Below are 26,267 nucleotides of genomic sequence, written 5' to 3'. Positions count from 1 at the left end.
AAAATTGGCTGAGGCTTGATGTATGATGTGATGTCAGCTCTTGCCAGTTCATGAGATCAATGCTTCCCTTTTTAAGATATACTTTCAGGGTGTCCTTGTAGCATTTCCTCTGTCCCCCATGAGTTCTCTTACCATAACTAGGGTTGAGAAAAGAGAAATTGCTTCAGAAGACAAGTATCAGCCATCCAAACACAATGGTCAGTCCAGAGAAGTTGATATTTTATAATCTTTGCCTCAACACTGGTGATGTTAGCTACAGAGAGAACACTGATATTGGTGCAATGGTCTTCCTATCTGATATGGAGAAGCTTCCTAAGGCAGCTATTGGTACCACTCCAGATGCTTAACATGGTTTCAGATATGTCACCCAGGTCCCTCATCTCAGAGAAGAGTGGGGGTGACTATTGCATTGAAGACATGTGACTTAGTTTCCATCTACAGATCTGTCCATAAAGACATGAAAAAGCAATTTTCTGAAGGATTCATTGGCACAACAGATCCTATGTTCAAGCTCTACATCAAGATTGGCTACCTTGGAGAGATGAATACTCTATGGGAATACTCTAGGGGAAATACTCAATGTTTTTCAGGGGTACACCACTGATGACAATTTGTGGGAGAAGCGGGGTAGCTTATGCTGAGGCAGACTGATAGAGCACTTAGTCTTCCCAATGTTAAGGGAAAGTATCAGGCTATAATAGGCACCTAAGAAAAGATCTAGGATAGATGGAAAATCAGCCTTGATGTGCATGAGGATAGCACAGTCATCAGCATACTGAAAGTCGGTAATAACAGTCTGGTGACCTTAATTTTAAAATGAAGTTGCCAGAGGTTAAAGAGCAGCCCGTCCATGCTATACTCAATCCAAATTTCAGAAGAAAGGTGATCATGAATAAGAATCAAGATCACTGCAAGATGGATGGAAAAGGGCTGGGGCAATAACACAGCCCTGCTTAACACCAGTAAGGATGGTGAACGGGTCCATCTCCAACCCATTACAGAAAACGGTGGCGGCCATCTCATCATGAAGTAGCCTGTGAACAGAAATAAACTTCAATGGACAACCGAACCTACCCAGCATGTTCAATAAAGCTTCATGATTGATGGAATCAGAGATCTTAGTTAGGTCAATAAATGCCATAAACAATAGCTGGTGTTGTGTTCTACACATCTCTTGGATCTGTTGTGCAACAAAAATCATGTTGGTGGTGCCCTGAGACAGTCTGAAACCACATTAGGATTCCGGAAGGACAACTTCAGCTAGAGGGAGGAGATGGTTCAAAAGGATGCAAACAAAGATCTTCTTGGCAATGGAAAGGAGTGAAATGCCTTGGTAATTCCCATGCATTGAGTTGTCCCCTTTCTTAAAAATTGTCACAATATTGGGATTCTTTAGGTCAGGTGGAATTTCCTCAATAACCCAAAGCCTAACAAAAAATTAACAAACTTTTTGCACGAGTGCTATTCCACCACCTTAGAAGACCTCCACAGGAATGCCATCTGGGCCTGGCACCTCTTTGTTTCTAATCTGAGTAATGGCATGCCAAACATCCTCAGAAGATGGAGGGTCAGCAAGATGTTCTGTTATTGGATGCTGAGGAATTAACTCAATAGTGGCATCTGAGACTTCAGATTTGTGGTTCAATAGAGTCCTGAAGTGTCCTCCAGAGTTGCTTGAAGGCTACATTGCTCTTAAGAAGGGTGGAACTTTCCTGAGATCACAGAGGAGTTGGGCTGTTTCAGCTTAGCCTGTAGATGGCTTTCATTGCTTGAAAAAAGCTTCTCATATCATCTTGATCAGCAAAGCTCTGGATTTCCATGGCCTTTGCTTGCCACCACTGATTCTTGAAGTCACACAGCCTCCTTTGAATGACAGCTTTAAGCCAATGATATGGTCTCTCATTTTTGCTGGTTAGGGGGGTTCATTTTGCCAAGTGCAAAATACTCTTTTCTTCTGATGAATAAATGCCAGGTTTTTTTGTCATCAACCAATCCTGATGGCAGTAACTGGAATATTCAATTGATTCAACAAATGACTTGTGAATAATGGTCTTAAACACTTCCCAACGTGTTTGGATATCATTGATGTTGTCAGATAGGTCAGAGAGCCTCTCAATGAGGCATTATTGAAAGATCTCCTAACTAGCATGATTTTGAAGTGTCCTGATAAATCTCTTCTTCATTCCTTTCAGTCATTTATGATCATGTGATGTAAGCTTCATGTTCATGATTGGAAAGGCTTGTGTGTCTCAAGGACTCTCAGAACTATGTCATCTGCAGTCTTGTACTCCTGGTAGGGCCACTCTTGGCAAACAGTTCTGAGGTGAGGTTCCGGATGAAGCATGGTCCAAACTTCTCAAGACCATAATGGAAGAACAGGCATGTTCAAGGTCCTGTCAGTTCTCTGTGGCTGTGAAGCTGAATGAGGGCTGCAGCAGGATGGAGACCTCTGGTTGTCTCAAACTTCCCTGCCATTCGGTCCAGTTCTTCTTTCTGTCAAGTTTTGTGAGACTCCCCCACTTTAAAAGATTTCACAAATAGACCTCTGCCAAGGTTGTTAACATCTCTCATTAACAAAGTCCTGCTGGATGGTTGGGGGGAAACAGGAACAGTGATCTCTGGGAGTCTCTAGTCACAAATCTGCATACAGTAGTGGCCGTGTGTTGATCATCTTCTGCTTGGACTTGTAAGATAAAAGCATAATTCAGCTGCTACAGCCACAAAAGAACAGTTCTTTTCAGGATTCCCTGTGCTCACCCTGAATGGGAAAGGGGCTAGAGAAGATACCCTAAACATAGGCTGTATCAAACCCCTCCCCTGGTGGGATGGCCATGTCCTGTGGGCCTAGAGAGTGGGCCTCACTCTACCTATGATCAGAAAGTACAAAGCAAAGTATGAAGGTTGCTACTTGGAATGTTCATATTCTCATGGATTCCCTGAGCAGTGACTGTCCTGAAAAAGAACATCCATAATAGCCAGATAACTTGCAAGATAGGACATTGATGTTGCTGTCCCAAATATGACCTATCAGGCAGATGAAGGCCAACTTTGGAAAGGGAAGTCATCTGAAGAGAGGCGTATTAATGAAGTTAGTTTTGCCATCAAGTACAAGAGTGCAAGCCAGCTTTTAGAACTCCCCATGGGCATTAACAAACATCTCATGAATCTTTGTCTTAAGCTTAGCAACAACCAGTACGCCATTGTCATCAGTGCTCTCACACTTGATGATGACCAAGACAACAAGGAGTAGTTTTACTGTGCTCTTGATGCCGTCCTGACTGCCACAGCCAAGAAGACAAGCTTATCCTCCTGCAAGAGTTGAGCGACACCCCAAACTCTAGAGAAGCACCACTGGGAAGAAGGGACGAGGAAAGTCAACTCTAATGGCATTCCTCCTCAGCAAATGTGTGGCACATGACTTGCTTATCAGAAATACAATCTTTAGACAGAGGGATAAATATAAGACCACTTAGAAACATCCATGTTCCGGACATTGGCATCATCTGGACTATGTCATTGTCGGAGCCCGTGATCTTACTGATGTCCATATTACACAAGGCATAGAGGTTCAGATGACTACTCGATGGACCATCATTTAGTCAGATCAATCCTGTAGTGGGGGCAATTCAGTAGCAGCTCCTGCACTCCCCTGAGTGCAGAGTCTACACTTCTGTATTGTACAGGAGCCTCTCTTTTTGAGAGCTCTGCTCTCAGTGCCAGTGTAAGCAAGGACCCACTTTGTAAGGACTCACTTTGTAAGATTTTGGTAACTCTTAATTGAAATATGAATTCCTTGTGATGGAGCAAGAGCTCCAAAAACTAGAAGTGCCAATCAGATTTCCTGTAAAAGCAACAGAGTAAGCCTGAGTAGGAATAATAGCAGCAGGTAGTATTTTGAAGGACTTCAGTTGTTACATCAATACAATGTTCTGCATGGAATTGCTTTAAAGTGTTTTTTCCCTATTATGCTTAAATTTCACATAACTCTTTCCTACAACCTTTTCAGGGATGAGAAAGATGAATTTCTGTATGCCCAGGGCTAATATTTCACATGCTGCAAAAAGTCATATATCTCAGGCAATAAATCCCAATGATTTTGGCTTTAATTTTTGTAGTAGCTTTCTCATTGCCTTCATCACAAGTAGCTTCATTTCTACAGCATGGAGAAAAATAATTAACAACAGACCACTGGAATAAGAACATGGGTCTCATTATGTAAAACATTCTGTGCTGTCCTTTCTTAGAAGTAAAAAATATATATTTTTGGTGCTGCTATTGAATTGCTCAACTTCTTAAAAACTTCTGGACTTCATAAAGTTTATTTATGTATTTATTTTTGTTCTCACTTTTCCCCATCACCAAGGACTGACTCTTCATCTCAGGTCTGTTTTGAACTGAGGACTTTACCACATAAGTACTGCCAGGATGTGAATTTAGATAAAATACAGCATTTCCTCTTAATCTCAGCAGAAATGCATTATTATTATTTTTGAAGGACAAGAAGAGATGCATATTTAATGAATGCCACTGAAGAAATAATTATGAAAAGTCTTCTTTGCATTTTGAATGGGAATGTGCAGTTTTGTGCTTTCAACGCTACTAATCAAAGTTTCTGTCATATGGAATACAGCAAAAAGGTAGTTGTTCAAAATGAGAGGAGGCCCAACAGCTAACAGGGTGAATTATTAGGAGTACACAGGACACTTTAAAGATGGACTCTATAAAGATAGGCATCATGGTTCTTATATAAGAGTAACTATGCTAATGAGACAATTAGTTAGTATGGGAGCAACTTACAATAAGTATGTCAAGTCCCTCTGTCTTCTTTTCAAAAGCCTCAGTACATGATACATTGTGCCTCATCCCCACTTACCTGCATTTTTGAGGATTACTGAATGCTACAGCCCCAAGGCCCACAAGCTGCAAAGTGATCAGCTGCAAGTGGTCAGCTGCAAAATGCAAATCTGGCTTCAGATTCCAAAACTCATCTGTGACACACTGCATCCCCATGTACACCCTTCTGGTGTGATTGTGTATCATTCATGTTCACCCTTATAGTGTAATTGTGTATTGTTTAATGCAAAGTGTGTCATGTAAGATGTTTTTGGAATGCTCATGGAATACTGAACATTATTGTCATAGCAATATGTTTGTTGCAATGTCATGTGTATGGTTATAAGGCTTTACTATGTAATATTTCCAAGTATGTATCTCATAGCTTGAGACAGATCTAGGCAAAACTCTATAAAGCAGAGAGGCCATTTACACCTCACTAAGACATGCATAAAACAAACCCAGCTCTTCCAGGAACAAAAGGACTAGCCGGAGCTTCAACAAAGGAACCATACACGGACACTGTTTGTCACCTGACCGTGAAAGAGGGTGTTGAGGCCTGAGAGCAGGGAGAAGAAACATGTTAAAAAGGGAGACATTTTGCTGTTCTCACTCTCTCTCTTCTACCTCCATCTACAAACACTACCAGGCAACTGAAATGCTGACCCAGGTGTGAGTCTGGGTAGAGATGGACCAGCCAGCCGGTGGTGATAATAATCTAAGACTGTAAAGTTGCTGAAAGTGTTAAACTTAGTTTAAAATGTGATTAGCCTTATATTTACTTTTGATCAAATCTGGCCTGCTTTCCTCTGACGTGTAATCACTTAATCTTTCTGAAGTTAATAAATTTGTTTGTTTGATTTATCTAACACAGTGCATTGGTTTAAGGTGTGTAGAAACTCCATTTGAAGTGACAAGGCTGGAGCATATCTATTTCTTTGATAAATTGAAAAACCAATGAACTTGCAGTGGGCAGCACTGAATATCATAAGATGTCAGTTCCTGGGGCTGCATCTGGGACTGTGGGTGGTGGATGGGGTCATACCATTATATAATCTCCTGAGTGGCTGGCTAGATGCGCTCATTCACTGAGTTAAGAGCAGCTTGCTTGCTGTAGGCTGTACGTGGGCTGACCCAGGAGTGGGGGCTCACACGTCAGGCCAAGTGCAAGACAAGTTCCAAGAGTGGGGGGACTAGGGTGACACAGCTATACATCAGTCCAGATTGCAGAGGGGAATATCACACCATCCCTTGCATCTATACTTTAGGGGATGTTTGAATCCAGTATTTGTGTCTGGGGCAGCTTACTTAACACTGATATCATTATTAAGCAAAATTAATTTAACATCTTAAAACTGAATTAAAAGGATGTGAATTTGTGAGGTGGAGAGCATATCTAGCCCCTGATTTAAGCAAGTACCACTCATTTGTAATCAAGAGAGTTATGCCCGCTTACACCAGGGCTGAATTTGGCACTTCAAACTTTTCAACTTGGTGATCTACAAACAAATGAAGGAGTGAATTTTAATACTGCTTTTATGAGAAATAAAATCACTAGAAGAAAATGTATGACTCAGTGTCTCATTGGCACTTGATAGAAACTCTGCTGCGAATGAGGTATTGCATCCTCAGACACTGAAACATGTCTGCAGTGAGAGGGATCTGTATAGGCTGCCTATGCTCCAAGCCACCAGTCAAGACCTCTAGGTATTCCAATACTAAGTGTGTTGGCAACAATGAGTCCTTTTCTTGACTCTGTGAGATAACAGATTAAGTTAATAAATATGATATATTCCTTGTGTCAGGTTGCTTAGTTATATCAAGCAGCATGGGGAATCTAGGTTCAAATGCAAACAGTCCTTGGCACTTACAGTACCATGGAAGTAATGAGTGAAACAGAATCAAATCCCATGTTGTGTGCCTCAGCTCCTCTGAAGTACTCAGCATAGATCTCAATACTTACACCATACCATTGATACAGCTAGGCAAGTCTCTTCAACACAGCCTGTGATGAGGCATGATATAAAAATTTCATTACTCCTTCTTACATTGGTGTAACACATTTATGCCTGTGTGAGGAGAAAGAGATAGTTTGGAATAGGATAACAAGGAGCAGTACTTTGACACAAAAGTCTGTTTTGATGTAAAATATTTTTTTTAACATGGGAAGAGAATAAAGCTAATGACTTTTCCTAATGGTATCCAACCCCCCAGTATATAGTAAAGATGGTTCATGCCATTATTTGGAGGTTACCCAGAGCTCTAGGGAATATATATTTCAAGATATTTGGCAATTACTTTCATTTAAGATAGGATCACCCTCCATATTCTGGACTGGTTGGAGAAGGAGGTATTTAGCATCATCACGTTATCCCAACTGTGCAAAAGATGGTGGGTAAGAAGAACCAGCTATTCCTCCCATTCATCTTACAGAAACATGGCTACAGAGATTGCCATAGTGTCCAGACTCATGGCACTTCTTGACTGCAATTCAAGATGCTGGGATGTATTTATTAGAAAGATTGCTTACAAGTCGATAGATGTCTCACAACTCAGCCTGTACTTCCTGGGCAAATACCAATTCATGTTGTGGAAGAAACATACTTATATGTTGATTCCTTCCCTGTGGAAGAGTAAGATGAATTCAAGGAGTTGATCTACTAGGGTTTGGAAATAACCCCACACAGAGGATTATGGGAATTGATGTGAGAAAGTTACTGCTTCTGTTGCAACTAGAGAGAGAAAAGACATCCTTCATTTCCCTGTTGTCATCCAGTCCTTCGTTTCCTCCTCCTCCTACTAAAGATGGTGAAAAAGAATAGTCGCCAAGAAAAATAAGCCAGTTTATATTCTATTTATAGATTTGGGTGTGCTCAGCGTGAAATGATGGTTGATCTATTAATAGTCTGGATTAATATCTATATAAAATGAACCCTTTCAAATCTCAAAATGTTTGGAGAGGACTACTGTGGATGGCCCAGGGCACTAATTAATAGGCTGTGACATTTCATTCTTTCTAGTTCACAGTCCAATGCAGCCCAGGTCAGAAGTGACCAAAAGTCATGCAGTGGCTTATTTTAAATGAATTTTTCAGGCTAGCTCCTAACAGACAATTGAGTGGGTGACAAAAGTGGCTTATTTTAAATGAATTTTTCAGGCTAGCTCCTAACAGACAATTGAGTGGGTGACAAAAGTGGCTTATTTTAAATGAATTTTTCAGGCTAGCTCCTAACAGACAATTGAGTGGGTGACAAAAGTGGCTTATTTTAAATGAATTTTTCAGGCTAGCTCCTAACAGACAATTGAGTGGGTGACAAAAGCCAGAGAGAGAGAGAGAGATGCCAGGAAATGAATGAGCATATACTCTTTCCTTGCCCCTGAGAAGCAGAGTCTCCAGATCAGGCCCGAGGTAAATTGGTGTGTTGCTAGTCCTACTGCTCACTTCTGCTATACAAGGGCATTTCAGCAACCAGCCAGGTGTCCAAGCCACTGCTACTTATTGGGATGGAATATTAATTACCCTGCTTGCTGCTTTTAGCCATGTTCAGGCCTTTGCAGGAACTTAGCATAACTAGGCAAACTGGGAGAGAGGGATAGTAGACAATGAACATGTGAAGTAAGCCTGGACTCTATGCATTCTGTCTCTCTGAATATGTTGGCATAGATGTCTGTGAGAAACAGGAAGTCTGGATATATTTTAGAACTGCAGCTATGGGGAAATTATTGCTAGACTAGCAGCTAAGGTTGCTTGCTTACCTTTTTTGTTTGTTTGTTTGTTTTGTTTCACATGTCTCTGTAATTCCTGCTTCTGCCTAGGGATTAATTTATTTGGTCAGCTATGTAACATTTTTCTTGAATGACATGTCTCTGTAACTTTTGGGGTATAAGAGGGAGATAGCGAGTCTGAGTCAACGAATCACTTCATGGACACATTGAAAGATCCCCAGGCACAGAGGGAAGGACTGGTCATCCAGAAATCTGTGACTGATTCACCCCAAGATGCCTAACACTTCTGGGAGTAATATTAAGTTTTGGGGCACTTTAGTCACCTGTAGTATTGTATTTCTTAAGACTAATAAGTGGAGATGATGGTAAAAGTAATTCTGAGGGGGATTGCTAGGGACTGGAAGTAAAGCTTTTAAGTCATAAGCATTTGGTTGTACTCATCTTTTGCCAGCCATATAGCAGGCGGATGTATTGCATTTCCATGGTGTATGGCCTGATTCAGACTCACAAAGACTAAAAGATATTGGGTTGAGGAACCCTGGGTAACACTACCTGTATAGAGCAAAATACAGCACTTCTCTAGCACTGTCAATCTGGCATATTTCACACACAAAAACAAAGAAAACCATCATCATTTAATGCAAAAAGTTGTGTTTTGTAATGGGGGTGACTGTTTCAGTGGAATTGCTTAATTATACAAACCTTTATGTCCATCCCTGGTAAAGTAGCCTGCAGTTTTTTAAACTCTTTGGAGCCCCAGGATGTTTGAAAAATCAACAACAAATAAACCTACCTAACAGAGTTATACTTTCATCTTATCATGCCCTCATGACCTGCTCACTAAATGTCTCACATCGGATTCATAGTAGCCAAAAATTCACCCATTAAAGATAAATTAGAATTTAAATCTACAACTGCCTAGCATTTATTTTAAATTATTATAAATTTATTTTTACATAGGAATCTATGGGAATCTACTGGGAATGACTGTGCAGTGCATGGAATTCAGAATGGTAAGTAATGTAACAGGCAGTCTGTGCTGGCCTAATTTAGCTGTGCTTGTAAATATAAATCTTTCATGATTCTTATTTGGCCAAAAATCCCAGGGTCCTTGCTATATTGGCCAAGATGTCTAAACTCCAATACCTTAATAGTACTATGTTTTAGAATGAACTAATGTGTGACTAATGTCTATAATCAATAGTAGGTCTGCACTTAATCATCCACTCGGCTGACCTATATCTAGAAAGGGACCCCACGTGACTAATGAAGGATGCCTGTTACTACAGGTGTGTGTTGTAATGAACAAGGCAGTGTGATTGATAAGGGGCACTTATGATCCTAACCAATGGATCTCTGAACAGTTATGTGATTGATACAAGATATTTGTTATTGCAGTTGTTTTTGGTGACTTATGAAATAATGGGTCTTTGAAAGATATTTTTAACTCATTAGAAAGTGCTTGTTTCCACTGTTGTTCTCAGTAACAATGGGTTAGAAATTCCTTTATCGTATCAATTATGTAAACTGAGATACCATACAAGAAGTTCCATAATTAATAAGGTAAATTAAAATAACACAATTTCTCTTCTCTATATATAATTCTTTGTCTGACACCCTATGAAAAGAAAGTGTGTTTGGAAGCTAGTTAGAAATGAAGTAAGTTGCCAACATTTCTCCCCTCTCAGATGACAATGTTTGTTTTCCCTTCTGCATTCTATAAAGTGTCATTAAGTATAGATTAGTTGTCTTACTTGAATAAAACTTCATTTGAGTTTGTTATATAACATCATGTCTTATGAAATTTGAAAATGTAACAGCTACACTAGTCTTCTATCCTTGAATTTGAGTTAGGAATCTATCTTTACCTAAAATATTTTCATTCAATCAGTCTTATCTTATACATTATCACATTCTTTAGGGGTTTCAGTCTTAACGTTCTGAAGTCAAGGAATATTCTCATTGACTTCAATGACAGTTTTACTGGCAGATATCAAGAAATTAAAACACTATGAAAAAAGTAAATTTGAAAGATTATAGTTGATTCCAGTCAATTTCTTTACTGTATTAAAAGAGATAACAGGAAAAAAACATGCAAGGTACTTTCATTCCTAGGAAATAGGAAAATTTAAAATGATTGTTTTCCTCTTACAAATGTATGGAAATTTCCTTTGATCCTTACAGTGCCTCTCTGAAGTTTCTATGTGGCCTCAACACAGAAAAGCACTTAAGCATTTGCTTAACTTCAAGCATGTGAATAGTGCACCAAGTTTAGCTGACCTTAATTATTCAAGTAGTTCTACTTGCTTTGATCCCACATTATGTTCTGCCTGGGTAATTTTTTTGAACTCAGTAGCCCATGGAGGGCAATATGAATAGTTTGCACAGCTAGAGGTAACAGTTTCCAGAGGAAACAGACTGCTAAGAAAAGAAATGGAACTTGTGTTTGTTAGACATCTTTGTTATAAAATGACATTATTCAGACAAGCTTATCTGCCCATGTTTTGCTAGAAATTTGAAATGTTTCAACCAAGATCCAACCAGGATCTTCCCTAAAAGCATAGTCATGGATTTTACCCCACCAAAGAATCAAGAGAAAACTCCACTTGTGACTGTCTTTTTTTTTAAATTGATAGTGACCTCCTGTTTTTGTTTTTTTTATCAGTAAGAGAGGTGGCAGGTCTTTGAGTTTAGTGTTAAGTTGCCATGTAGTTAATATAGTGGGAACTTCATAGGGGAACATGACTGCTTTTAGGGCACCCGTATGGCAACCTTTACTCTTACAAGTAGTTCCAATGACTAGCCCACAGAATGACAGGAATGAGTTCTTCATGCAGCTCCAACACATTATTACAGCTCAAATATGCATACAATAGGTAAGCCACAATGGTAACTTAACACCAAAAGAAGCAGTGAAAAGAGAATTAAATGCCCTAAATTGGACATCATCAGGATGTCAGTCTATTCAGTAAGTGGATACAACATGAACACCTTGTCAGCTGGGTAGAAGAGAGTGTGTGAATGTGGAACTCTTATATTACAAGCAAGGGGTTGTCTCCTATACCTTAGGGGAAATGTTCTTCTCCAGGCACAAATCCATTAGCTCTTACACCTTCCTTATTGATTATGGAATAAATGCCCAGCCAGCCTAGAGTTTAATTTATTGAGTCAATGGAGTTGAATGGGTGCAGAGTGTGACATTAAGAAACTTTTCCCAGATAATGCATCTAAATACCCTGTAAAGGAACCTGAAGAATTAGAACAAAAAGGACAGAATGAGCCTATAACGGGTCATGCTCCATCCTCAGATAACCCGCAGATCTGTCTTGAGTTGCAACTGTGCATTTTATATACATTCCTATCACCAACACCAGCACAGACTCATGCAACAATTGTATATACAATATTTCTCTACCTTTAACCCTTTCCTTCAGGACCAGAGCAGAACAGATAGCTCCCTTCCTTGAGATCTCTACAAACACTGGGCTCAACTAACCCCAGTTACTTCCTCTCTTCCCTGGAATAGCCTTCCTGTGTCCTTCTTATATCCCACAGCAGCTGAACTAATTGGTTCATCCAGCCTCCCAGCCTGATCAGACAATTAGGTTCCACATTCTCAATCAGTCTTCTCCAGGGGAGCTGATTGATGCCTAAGTGATGAGACAGCTGGCTCACCTGCTCATCTCCAGCACTCTGTCACAGCAACCCATTGAAATAAAGAGCTGGTTGGGTGCAAGGCTGGGACTTGGATTGTGAGATCAGTCAAAATACAGCAACCTCATCTGCCAACAGCAGTTCAGCGGGTGTGGAGTCATCAATGGAGTGTCTCAATGCTGATGACTTCATCTCCGCAGTATGTTCCATCAGGATCCATCTCATAGTGCCTCATAGTGTCAGAGGGAGGGAGGAAAAGAGGGAGAGGGGCAGCAAACATTCTGCTTCACCAGTTCTGCCATGGCTTTACTAAGCCAGACTCTATCACTGTTAGAAATGGGCCCAGACCAAAGAACCCTGATCCATATCTGGATCTGTCTTCTCTCAAAGATCTGGGTTTTTGGTTTCTAATAGATAATATGGTGATGTTGCAGCACAAGAAAGCAGACCTTCACCGAGCTGCAAGATCTCCATACCCTCAGCTATGTCCCATAAGCACCCCCATAGGTACTAAGAAGGGGATAGTGCAGATGGCTGTCCACTCTCTAGCTGTCCTGAGCTAAAAGTTCCCTCCTGTACCTTAACCTGCTCCAGTTTCAAAGGGTGGTAGCTCAAAGTGCACTTGGGAACTTTCAGTGCATGGTAGCAGGGCCTGCACAGACATGGTGTGCAGCAGGTTAGTGCTGAGTAGATGCACACCCCAGCTTGCCACAAAATAAGGGTTCATTTAGACAAGCCCTCAGTGTGTGTGTGTGTGTGTGTCTGTCTGTCTTTCTAAATTCACATAGAGTAATGTGTCATTAGTACCACAGACTGGGGATAAATTACCACTTTCTAATCTAGATTTCAAACAGCCCGGAGTCTGAGGGCTTGTCTACACTTGAAATGCTACAGTAAAGACACTACCTACACCAAAGGGCAGGTTTCTTCCATCAGCATAGGTAATCACCCTCCCTAAGAGGCAGTAGTTAGGTCAATGGAAGAATTCTTCTGTTGACCTAGCACTGTCTACACTGGGGGTTAGGTTGGTTTAAGTATGTTACTCAAGTGTATGGATTTTTCACTCCCCTAAAAGATGTAGTTAAATTAACTTAGGGTATGTCTACACTGCGGAATGAAGTCGATTATTTTAAATTGACTTTCACCCACCAAATTTTAGAAGTTGCAGGAGCAAGATCACACCATGCTCATTGCATTGGGGGATTGCGTCCTCAGTCCACTAGGGCTGTGTCAACAATCAAAGTAGTGCACCTTGGATAGCTATGCCACAGTGCAACTAGCCACGGAGGCCTTTGGGAAGGTTGTTGTCCTCCCATGATGCAATGTCTTCCCTCCGCCTTCCTTTCTTATCCCAAACAAACAAACTAACGCTTTTTCGTACCATTGCCATGCACATGCCATTGCTGGAGAGGTATGGCACCTGCTCAGCTCTGCACTATTATTGTGAGTGTCACAAACACTTCACGTCTTATCCTGCAGTATTTTCAAGGGTGAGACAGGGGCCGCAATGCTGAAAATGGTGATGTTACTGAAGATGCCCTGCTAAAAGCCATAAAACGAAACAATTCCGATTTGCTGCTGGCTGTCACGCACGATCTGCAGTTGGTGGAGCACCACCTTCTGGTCTTGCAGAACTTTTGTATGTGAAAGGCCACTTTCTTGGAACTCTGCGCAGAGCTGTCCCTAGCCCTGAAACGCATGAACATGCACTTGAGATCAGCTGACAATGGAGAAGCAGGTGGCCATCACTCTGTGGAAGCTAGCTACGCCAGACTGCTACTGGTCAGTTGGGAATCAATTTGGGGTCAGTAAATCCATTGTGGGAGCTGCTGTAATACAAGTTTGCTGGGCCATTAACAGACTTCTGCTAAGAAGGGTATTGACTTAGGGAAACGTGCACGGCCTAGTGGATAGGTTTTCCGCAATGAGGTTCCCAAACTGCGGGGAGGAGGGGGGGTGTGATAGATGGCACGCATATCTCTATCTTAGCACTGGACCACCTACCCACAGAGTACATTAATTGAAAGGGATACTTCTCAATGGTGTTGCAGGCCCTTGTGGATCACAAGGGACACTTCACTGACATCAATGTGGGGTGGTCTGGAAAGGTGCATGATGTACACATCTTTAGAAACTCAGCTCTGTTCCAAAAGATGCAAGCAGGGACTTTCTTCCCTGACCAAAAAATAAATATTGGAAATGTTGAAATGCCAATAGTGATCCTTGGAGACCCTGCGTACCCATTGTTCCCCTGGTTGATGAAGCTGTACACCGGACACCTGGACAGCAAGTAGGAGAGGTTCAATGATAGACTCAGCAAGTGCAGAACGGTCGTGGAATGTCCTTTTGGACATTTAAAGGCTCGCTGGCGCAGTTTACTCACTGGGCTAGACCTCAGTGAAAAAAAAACATCCCAGCAGTTATCTCTGCATGCTGTGTGCTCCATGAGGTCTGTGAGACAAAGGGGGGGAAGTTCCCATTGATTTGGGTCATGGAGGCAGATAGGCTGGCTGCCAATTTTGAGCAGCCAGACACCAGTGCAACGCTAAGAGCCAACCGCAGAGCGCTACACTTCAGTGAAGCCTTGAAAAATCGCTTTTGCAGGCAGACCTAATATTGCTGAAAAATCTGTGTTCTGTTTACCCTTCCCTTCCCCCACCCATTCCCCAGCACTACAGCACTGTGCTAGCCTCCCCACCCCCAGCACTAATCCCTGCAGTCTCAATAAAGAAAGATTAATGATCTTTTATTGTTGATCATTAATAGTAGAAGTAAAGGAATTTATTTCAGCACTTTGCATGCATTGTAATGGGGCTCTGAGGGGACACAGGGGAAAGTTTCAGTGTGCAAATAGCAAACAACACAGTGCCATTTCTTAAGGAGGCTGGCACCTCTTTCTGCTCCCCTCACCCACTGTGGTGTGGAGCACATACTGCACCCTGCTCAACTTCCTCCTAGATCACTTGGGGGTGGGAGCTAGGAGAAAGTGCATGAGTTGAGAGTTTTGCAGAGGTTACAGAGGCTCTTACTTGCCACTGCTCTTCTTGAAGCTCAACTAAATGCCTCAACATGTCCAACTGATCCCTCATTATGTGCAGTATCTCATCCTGTGTTGCATGCTCACGTTCTTGGGCCGCCTTCCTGTTTTCCATGTCCATGTTCATTTTCTCCGATAATGAAATCCTCCAGGCTCTTAGCTCTGTGACAGCAGCCATGGAGGTGCTCATTATCCTGGTGAACATGTCATCCTGAGTTTCTTTTTTTCACCTTCTAATCTGCAATAGGCAGTCAGCGGGAGTAGTAGATGCTGAGCTGAAGCCTGCGCTGTCCACTGAAAGGCAAGCAAAGAACAAGGTATCCATTGTTAGCTATTACAATGTAAAAATAACTCCCCTTTATATTCCCAAGGGAATGGCAGTTCCGCATACCAATCTTCAGGGGTCGTAGTGCCATTCCAGCCATGGTAAGTAAGGGGCTGGTGCATCCATTTCAGGGAAATCCCCGTAGTGCATGCTGCATAAGTCCATAGTTCCCCAACCAGCAGGATTGTTGCGGCCACCCCCCCCCCCCCCCCAAAATTGATCTTTGAAAAGGCAGTACAGAGGGTGTGCTGGGTAGGGTGAAATTCCCCCAGGGAAAACCATATGTGGGCACCCGTCTCATGAGCCCTAAGACCCATCTCAGTTATGTGTTGTCTTGTAACTTGCATTTTATGTACCTCAAAAAAGTTTCCGTGGTCAGAGGAAAAAAACCTGATTGTATGGAGCGGGCACTGCATATTTGCGCCATCTTCCCTAGGTGACCATGAGTGATATCAGTCTCCTGAGGGTAACAGAGGCAGAAAGGAAGTATTTATTGCAAGCATCTGGGTCAGGCCTGGCCCTTATGCTGCTATGCTGTGTTCTGTGATGATGCCTGCACAATTAATAAGAGAGTGGCAGGGGAAAGTGTCCAATCATGGTGGAAGAAATAAGGCTGCTCTCCCCAGAAACTTTCTGCAAAGGATCACAAAGTACTTAAATGAAAGTTTCCTGGAGATATCCATGGAGGATTCTCAAAGCACCATGTGCACATAAACATTCTTTTCCTGGGGGAACCCCTTGCTTAGCTGAACTAAGAACAAAGAAGCCCATCCCCACCACCACACTCCTTTTTTTTTTCTTCGCTATGACAAAAAGCTGGACTGGGGAGATAACCAGAGAAATGAGATCTGCAGTACATACTCACTAGATGTGCCTTCCCCAGCATCTCAATCACTCATGGTGTCCTGCGTCCAGCTAGTCTGTTCTGGGGTTACAAACAGCTCCTGGCTTTCAGGGACAATGGATTCCCAGGTGCCTGCAGCCCCTGTTCTCCTCCTGCTCCTCCTCCTGCTCATCCACAGAGTCCTCCTTGGTCATCCTGGATTCCCCTGAGATATCTATGCTGCGTGGTGGTACAGTGGTGGGGTCACCACTGAGAATCGCATGCAGCTCCTCATAAAAGTGGCATGTCTTCAGTGACGAGCCAGAACAACTGTTTGCCTCCCGAGTTTTCTGATACGCCTGCCTCAGCGCTTTGATTTTAACATGGCACTGGTTCGTGTTCCTCCAGTGCCGCTTTTCCATCATGCAGCAACGTGTTGTAAATATCTAAATTCCTTTTGCTGGCTCGGAGCTGACCCAGAATAGACTCTTCACCCCACCAACCAATGAGATCCAAGACATCAGGTCAACTCCAGGCTGGAGCTCTTTTGGGGCATGCAGTCGTCATAATAAATTCTGCTGGTAAGCTCTCTCCACACTGAGAAAACAGGACATGGGAATTCAACATTTCCTGGGATTTGAGGGGGGGGGGGGGGGCTGCTTCCTGTGTACGTAGCTGCAGTGCAGCGGAGTGCGAATGTGCAGAAAGGTCACAGCAGAGCATTGTGGGGTAACTCACAGAGGCCAATTACATCAAATTACGTTGCGCTCTGCCCATGGTGCCGCTCATTCGACTCAAACAATTCGATTTCAGCGTTACACCACTTACGGAGGTGGTTTTATTATGTTGAATTTTCCCACGATTTAAGTCGACAGAAGTGACCAGCCAGTGAAGACGCATACATTATGTGGTCAATGGAAGCCGCATTCCATCGACCTACCTTTGCAGTGTAGACCAGGCCTTAATTTCCTACTGTAGATCAGGCCTACGTGGGATTAAATCTGGGTTTGGGTCTGACTGTATCTGTATCTGATTGTCACAGTCTTTCTTTCTTGTGCCGTTTTCCTTCTCTGACTTTCTCATAATGATTCTTTTATGCCCTTTTCAGAGTTGCAAAGCAACTTAGATAAAGAGTTTTGAAAATTATTTTATCAATAAAAAAATAATGGCCCATGTAGTGTTTTCTCGCCCTGCTGAGTACAATTCTGTATAAAGAATTCACTGAAAACTAAAGCACATAGAAGTACAAGAACTGAACTGAGACTCAGAACTGGGAAATGGATTGGGCACACGATTGTTAATCAGGAGGCCTGGGTAGAATTCCAGTCTCTGCCACTGACATGCTGTACCATCTTGGACAATTGATACTTTGCCTCAGTTTCTTTTCCTTCCTTTGTTAAGTCCATCTTGACACTTCAGATTCCAAGCTCTTTGATGCAAGGACACTTATTATGTGTTTTTACCTTGCCTAGCACAGTGGGATCTCAAATGAGAGTGAGTGTCTAAGTAATTACTTAATACCAATAATAAATACTACTAATAATGAGGATGTTACCTGTATATGTTCAAATATGAATGAAGAATTGATGGAGGATCAAAGTAGAGTGATTGTGTTGGCTTTGGCATCGACTATTCAATGTAATATACTTTTGGGATGCCAAAGAGTGATGGAGGTAAAGCACTGAAAATTATTTTGAGTGAGAGCACCTGAAAGAACAGAGGTTAAAAATTCCACTCAGAAAAGGTCATGCTGATACAATTACCATAGCAAAGGATCAGTCTGTTGTGATCTGGGCTCAGGAACTGCTGCCACCACCAAGCTTTGAACTTGAAAATTTTACCTCATGTCTCTTCTCACTTTGCTCCCTTATTCTGAGGACTCTGTCCCCAGGAGCAAGGTGATCACTGATGAATATGTTAGGGGCTCTTTGAAGGCCACTGCAGAAAAAAACAGTGACCACAGCTCCACTTAAGACATGTTTAACAACGTCTTTACTTCATTACTTACAAGTAAATGCATGAATGAACTACTTTATTGTTCATCTAGTGATGCCCTCTGTCAAGAACAAGAAAGTTTTGTTACACACCCCAATTCAGACTTCCTTCTCTGAAGCTGCTGGTCCTACATATTGTGAACTTGGTCTGAATGTCATCTTTCTGGTAGCCTGGACTCCAAAGTCTCTGAAAAACTAGTCTCTGATGTCTTGACAGTCCATTTCTCACAGCTTTTAGCAAGGTCCTGGGAAAACATACTCTAGCTAGCAAGCCTCACCTCTCCCTTCCCCGAGTCCTTGCCCACCACTTGCATTTGAGTGAACTCTTCTGGTGGTTCTTAGCAAACAAATGGGCTTTTACAGAGTCCTCAGATGTCCAGTTGCTCTCTTGTGTCCAGCCATGTGGTTACTTCCCACAACCCCATACACAGAATAACTCACCACATTACCTAACATTCTCCACACACACACAGGCCGTGGAACAGGCCTCACTCTTGGTGGGGATAAAGTTGGGGAGATGTATCTGAAGGGAAAGGATTTTCTAATACATGCTCCCCAAAACATTGTTTTGTCCCTAATGCTTATACTGTGTCCGAAGATTGGGATGGGGCTTAGGAGGGAGGCAGATATGATCCTCTGTGTGGGTCCTAAAATAAGGCATTAAGAAAAGAGAGGAAGAGAGAGGTAGAACTCTAAGTACCGTGTAATGGGTTAAGGGGTACTCAGATAATATTCTGTATAACTCTAATATACTCCCTTCTTTCCTGCACCTCAGCTCACCTCTCTGCTGAGGCACAGGCAAGAGCTGAGTCTTTTCAGGACTTATAAGAAAAAAAAAGAAAAGTATTAGATAGAGTCCCACTGCCGAGAGAGAGTTGGCTGTCTCCACAGCTTCCAGCAATATAGGGAGTCTGCAGTCTGGGTCCAAAATGTCACAGACTGTGGGACACAGCTCACACGACATATTCATCTTAGTCCTACTTTGATCAGTTGCTGAATCTACAAAACCTTCTCCAATCCCCCTATTTACAACCTGTAACCCATTAAGCTCCAATAGGCTTAGCTCTCAGATGTATCAAACCTGATAGAAAACTTGCCCTTAATCAAAACCCTTCATATAACATCAGACAGCTACTGAGTATATCCACGGATTACCACCAGCAGCACCATCACTTCCCTCCTTTAGATGCGTCTAAGTCCTCCTCACTAAGTGTTCTGCCCTGCTCTGTATGTGTGTGCAGAGACATAGAGAATTCAACAAAATCTGTTCCTCTTCCCCACTGCTTCTTTCTCCCCTTTAGACTAAAGAAAATCAATTGCTGCAGTACAAGCATATGAGTTACAACTGAATTAAAAAAAACCAGCCTGGCAATTGCTTTATATGCTTTCCTTTCCATGACACTCTCACAGAGATGATAAACTTCTGATAAAAATCTTCAAGTGCCAGCCCCTCTATCCTATAATTGTTAGGCAGACATCAATAGTAATCAGAGTTTTACATAAGTTATTACAAGGGGAGAATCACAGATGGAGTTTTTTCCTGATTCTTTGGTTCTGGGGCTGAACTGCAATGCAGTTATTTTAATAGATACTTCAGAGGGGTTCTTAATTAGACCTGGACAGCTAAATTATCAAGATGGTTAGGTGATAGGGGTAAAATCCATGTCTACGCAGCTAGGGCAAATCCTGCAATCTTTACTTTTGTGAGATGTCCCAATGGTATCTCACAGAAGAGGTTCAGGAATTAGTCCTTCATGCAGTTCTGACATACTATCACAGCTCAAACACGCACACAGTTAGCAATAGCTGCTTTGTAACACCAAAAGGGAAAGAGAAATAAGAATTTACACTGCAGTATTTGATATTCTAAAGCAGACACAGTCAGGGCAGCAGACTCATCAAGAATTGTGTACAGCATGAGCACCTTATCTGCAGGGTAGAGAAGACTGTGTGCTCTTGCAAGTTTCCTATTATAGACAAGCACTGTCTCTTAAACGTGAGGGGGAAATGTCATTCTACAGTGGCAGATCCTTTAAATCTAGCAGCAGCTCAGAGAGGGTGGAGTCATCAATGGGGCGTCACAAAAGCCATTTAGCTAAAAATGTTTGTAGATTATTTTATAACTGAATGTAATAATGGCCCAAATAGTCATTTGTCACTCTGCTGAATACAGTTCTATATAATGAATTATTTTCACAGAAAACAGCAGTTCCTAGGAATGAAAGGACTCTGCTGAGAAACAGCAGTGGACAATAGATTGAGACTGAACAGTCAACCAGGAGAACTGGGTAATATTCCTGCCTCTGCCATTGAGCTGCTGGGGCAACTGATATTTTGCCTCTGTTTCTTCTATCTTTTGACTCCCAGTTCTTTGAGGTGGGGCCTGTCTATTGCTACATGGTTTTACCATGCCTAGTACAATGGCATCCCCATGGGATTGGGTTTCTAGGTGCTCCCTTAATACCAATAATAAATATCACTAATAATTCAGATAGTGGCTGGGTGAGGAATAGATCCAAAAAGTGTGTGTGTATAGATGAGCAAGAGTTCAAAGAAAATACATCAAGTCAACCACTCGGCTTCAGCTAAAGAGAACAGATTGGCGTCATCTTTTCCTTAATTGTGTTTCATACCCCTGTCCTTCGGTCGGGCTGGAAGAGGATCTGGCACAATCAGCACCAAGCTACAGTTGATTGTTTTAACTCCAAACTGACATTTCTTTCCACAGATCCCACAGTGCATAAACTATCCACAATCAATACACCAAGTAAGATGGAGAGAGGGAGAAAAAGCATAATAAAGAGGATGAAAAAGAGTGGGAGTGAATATGAATGACAGGCAGACACTGCAGACCATCAAGGAAGCCCAGGAGACACCACAGGGCAGTTCAAAGTCTGTTTCATAACACACACCTTCCACAAAAGCAGAGACTGAGGTTTTGTTCTTATTTAGGGCCAGTTTGTGAACCCCTTGGTCATGCTGCTGAGCACTAACTCATGCAAATGACTCTAGTGGGACTGCTGGTGGGAGAACGAATTAACCATGAGTAACTTCTGCATAGTCTGGCCTTTTGTCCATTTGGAAAGGGACAGGCCTTGGGCATGTGTTTCTGCACATTTGGTGTATTGTATGAGCCAAGCACATGCCACCCGTACTGGCTGAGCAGCGTCTTATGTCACAGCAGAGGCTACTGATATAAATAGCACTACTTGCAGAGTAAGGTGTTATTCAAGGTGAGAGCAAAGTACTAGACATAATGGCCAAACTTGCCCTTTTAACATTTATAATATTGCCAACTTGCCTATATCCCACCTATCTCACTTATACATCACTGGAAAAAATAAACCTCTGTTTCATTCCCAAAATATTAACACTTGTCTCTCTGTGGGTGAAATAACAACAGTATCTTATGCTTCACCTGCATAAGGGCCAGATATATTTTTTCTCTCCTAGTTTAAATTTGTCCCAATGATTTATGGGCTTTTAATCTCTATGAATAATTAGATTTTGACCATAAATGGAAGCAGGGCTCTAGTCTGGAGAAGACCAACCGTCTGAAGCAGTTCAGCAAAGCCTCTTATGTCCCTAGATGAATAGCTATGCCACTCTTGTTCAGAATTAAATTGAGCACCAGATTTGGGGTCCGGAATGAATTTTCCTTCAGGTCTGATTGGCCGAGACCCTGGAGATTTTTTGCCTTCCTCTGAAGCATTGACCAGCAGTTGTCTGCTAAGGTCAGCTGGACCCATCTCATGCAACCAATTTCATGCCATTGCAAGTGACTCAGGGCTTGTTCACACTTACCCGGAAATTCGGCGGCAGTCAATGGGTGTTACGCAAACTACGCAGAGTAGTTTGCGTAACTCCTGTCGACTGCTTCTGCGCACTGTTCACATTGCACTGAGCTGACGGGAAAAGTGTTCCCATCAGCTCAGCACTATGCTAGTTGAGGAGGTGGACTTATTAAGTCGACTCCCTCACTGATTGAGTGGGTCTCACTGACCGCTCAATTGATCATGAAAGATCGATCTGGCGATGGCGATTTTGCTGCCACGAGTGTAAACATAGCCTCAGACACTAGTGTCATTTCCTGTTTTCACTAGCCTTCCCATTTTCCATCTGTGGCTGACAATGCGTTAGTCTCCTGAAGACTATGAATTTAAATACATAATTTGCTCCTTACTTATTAGTGTATAAAATGTATTGGGAGAAACTATAAAGTGAGTTATGTTTTTAGGCCATAATTGGGGTCTGCTTGTGATAAAAACATGTTTTCAGATACTATTCTCACAGCTGAGATTGCATTTATCCTTTCTAGGTTGATCTGCAAGAGGAGCTGGTAGTGAATGTGAGTCCTTCCAAGAGGTTAAACTAGAAACTATCCATTCAATGAACATCTGAGCCTGAGATTTCTAGATACAGATCCACTCCTGGGATAATACACACAAAAAGGGTGACTTGCAAGTCCTCCAAAGGCCTGATTTCTTTAGAATTTTCTTTTTATGGAAGGAATGCAATCATCTATCTAGCTTCCACCAATAAGGGCAGGTGTAAGAGACACACTTATCTCAGGGAGTGTGCCATAATTAGATGGACAACTCACAGTAATCAGACTCCAAAACCAGGATCATGGACTGTCCCTGAGGTTAAAATATGAATGAAGACCTGACAGAGAATTAAACTTTCTCACATGATGGTATCACTGCATTGTCGTGTGGCAAATCTTACTCGTAATCAAAACCCTTGCCAAAGTATCAGACAGCTATGGAGCATGCCCCATATTTACCACATTTCCCACCTCTAGATGCCTCTGAATGCTTCTAACTAACTTCTCAGCCCTGCTCTTTAGACACATGTAGAGGCGCAGAAGATTCGACAAGTATCCACGTCTCCTCCCCACTATTTTTTCCCCTCTCTTTAGACTAAAGAAAGTCAATTGTTGCAGAACAAGCACATAGGTCACAATTGCTTTCAAGAAACAACCAGAAAAGGTCTCATGCTTTCCTCTCCAGGGTACCCACTCAGAGATGCTAAGTTTCCCAATAATATGATCCAGAGACAGCCTCTTCACTGTACATGTTTTAGGTAGGCACCAATAAAAATCAGTAGTACAGATTAGTCATAACAAGAGGATAGTCAGATAGAATGTTTACCTCTGATTCTTTGTTTCTGGTGCAGAGCTGCAATGCAGCTGAAATGAGAATAGCAGAGTGGTCTCTGCTAAACCTGCGAAGTTATATTTGCAAGATGGGTTGGTGACAGGAGTAAAATCCATGAGTATCCTAAATCCTATGCCTCTTACTTTTGCAAGTAGCCCCAGTGGGTAGCTCAGAGAAGGAATGTAGAAAGGTGCCCTTTGCACAGAACTGACACACTGTCACAAGCTCATCAGGAATTGGGCACAGCATAAGCATCTTGTCAGCAGGGCAGAGGAGAGTGTCTGCTCATGGGAGTCACTAATGAAAGATGAAAGCCTGTCTCCTACACATGAGTGGAAATGTCATTGTGCAGTCAAAAATCTTTAGCTCTAGCACCTTCCTTATTGATTATTGAATAATGGCCTGAATTTAATATATTCTGAGTCAATGGAGCTAGGAGGGTGCAAGAAGTGACATTAAATGGCTGTTATTTCAAGTAAAGGATCTAAATACCCTGTAAAAATACAGAAGAACTGGGACAAAAAGGACAGAAGCAAGCCTTATTGAGATGAGAGCTCAGTGGGTGTATTAAGCATGGCTGGGATTTGATTTGTGAGGTCAGTCAAAATACAGCAACCTTATTGGCCAGCAGCAGTTCAGAAAGGGTGGAGTCATCAATGGGGCGCAACAATGCTGATGACCTCATCTCCCCAGTATGTTTGGTCAGGACCCATCTCTGCCTCACGGTATCAAAGGGAGGCGGTGAGATGGGCAGTTAAAAGACTGCTTCCCCAATCTCTGCCAGGGCTTTACCAGCCAGGCCCTATCATTATTAGAGATGGGCCAAAACCATTCAGATCAAAATCTGGATCTCAACATTTTGCATGCATGAGGGATGCTGGAATTCAAGGTTTTGGTTCACGACTACTTCCAATAAGTAATAGACTGATAATGTCATAGCACACCTTCACCAAAATACATGATCCAGAGGTAAGTCCAGCAAATTTCAAATCCATATTTAAAACATCCCACAATGCAAGTGTGACGGCACTCAGGGTTTGTGTGTGATTGAGATCTGTATCTCCATTTTAATCAATGTTTCTTTCCCTTCTTGCTCATCTCTTGTGGAGTTTTCCTTTTCTGATCTTCTCATGAAGATCCTTGTGTACCCTTATTAAACTTGCAGACTGACTTGGATACAGATATTTGAAAATTCTTTTGTAAACAATGTAATAATTTCCCAAAGAGTCTCACTCTGCTGAGGACAATTGTATGTAATTTATTTCTTTCATAGAAAACAAAGCCTCTAGGTGTGAAAAGACTCAGCTGAGGGCCAGGATTAGGCACTGGACTGTCAATCAGAAGGCTATATTCCTGCATCTGCCACTGAATTGCTACTGGGCAATTCATACTTTACCTGTTTTCTCTCCATCCTCTCTCATGCCCCTGTTGATTCTTTAGATTCTGAGGTCTTTGAGGCAGTGACTATCTATTACTATTATATGCATGGAAAAATCATAGCACAGTGGGATCCCAAATGGGATTGGGGTATCAAGTGCTGCCTCCCAGTAGTCAGACCCAGTGGCTGCAGTAGACGTCAAAACCAGACATAGGGTCAGGACTGGGCCAAGGGTGGTACTGGAAATGAGATCTAGAGGCAGGCCGCGGTCATAATTGAGATCAGTGGCGATAGACAAGCCAGAATCAGTATTGTAGCCAGAGTCGAGATGCAAGCCAGGACTTGAAGGCAGACAGGAAGAGTCCAGGGACAGTATCGTAGCTGAGGTCCAGATACAGGCCAAAGGTTAAAGCTACAGGTACTTGGAGTCCAAGCACCCAGGAAGGGTCAGGTAGCAGAGACAAGGCTGGAGCAGGTCAATAGCAGGGCTGTAGCAAGGTCAGAGTAGAGTAAGGACAAGGCTGGAACAGGAGCAGGAGCAGTCTGGGACTCTTGAGAGTCTGATACACTGCAATACAGCAGGAGAGTTTCTGACCCAGCAGGGCTGCTCCACAGACTGATCTGTAGTTCTGGCAGGGTTGGGGAAATACCTGAGCTTGGGGGTCATCTGACCCAGGCTTGGCTCAGGGATAGGTTGCTGCTGCATACCTGAGGGTTGAATCAATGCAGGTTCTGTTGGAAGGGTAAGTTGGTGCAGCTGAGTTGTTGCTGCATGCCTGAGTGATGACTCACCTCATCTCCCTTGGAGGGGCAGCTGTTGAGGCACTGGGGATGGGCAGGTGTGAGTCCACCCATTGCTAAAAGGAGAGAATAGGCCCCACAGTTGCGGAGCACTCTCTCATCCAACTTCCTCCTCTTGGTATGATGGATGGCCATCTTGCCCAATGACAGGAAGAGGTTGATGAGGCAGTCTCACAGCTTTGTGGAGCCATAGATAAGGTTTGCATGGGTTAGGAGGTGTGGGGAAAAATGTAGCCAGGATTTTAGAAGGAGCTCCTGGAACAGCCAGAAAATGGGCTGCAGTTAGGGTGACCAGATGTCCCAATTTTATAGGTACAGTCCCGACATCCAGAGCTGTTTCTTATATAGGCACCTATTACCCCCCCCCCTCCCCCCCCGTCCTGATTTTTCACACTTACTGCAACTAGGGTGACCAGACAGCATGGCACACCCTACATAAATGAGCACAAGGGTCTCTCTCTCACCACAGAAAGGGCTGGTGTCAGCAGGAGCCATGAACTGAGCACATGCCCATGCTCATAGCTCCGTGAAGGAACA

This window comes from Emydura macquarii, unplaced genomic scaffold, assembly GCF_026122565.2.
Source record: "Emydura macquarii macquarii isolate MOO-44397 ecotype Brisbane River unplaced genomic scaffold, CSIRO-AGI_Emac_v2 contig_320, whole genome shotgun sequence".
In the NCBI taxonomy this organism is placed as follows: Eukaryota; Metazoa; Chordata; order Testudines; family Chelidae; genus Emydura; species Emydura macquarii.
Note: the sequence above shows the minus strand (reverse complement) of the source record.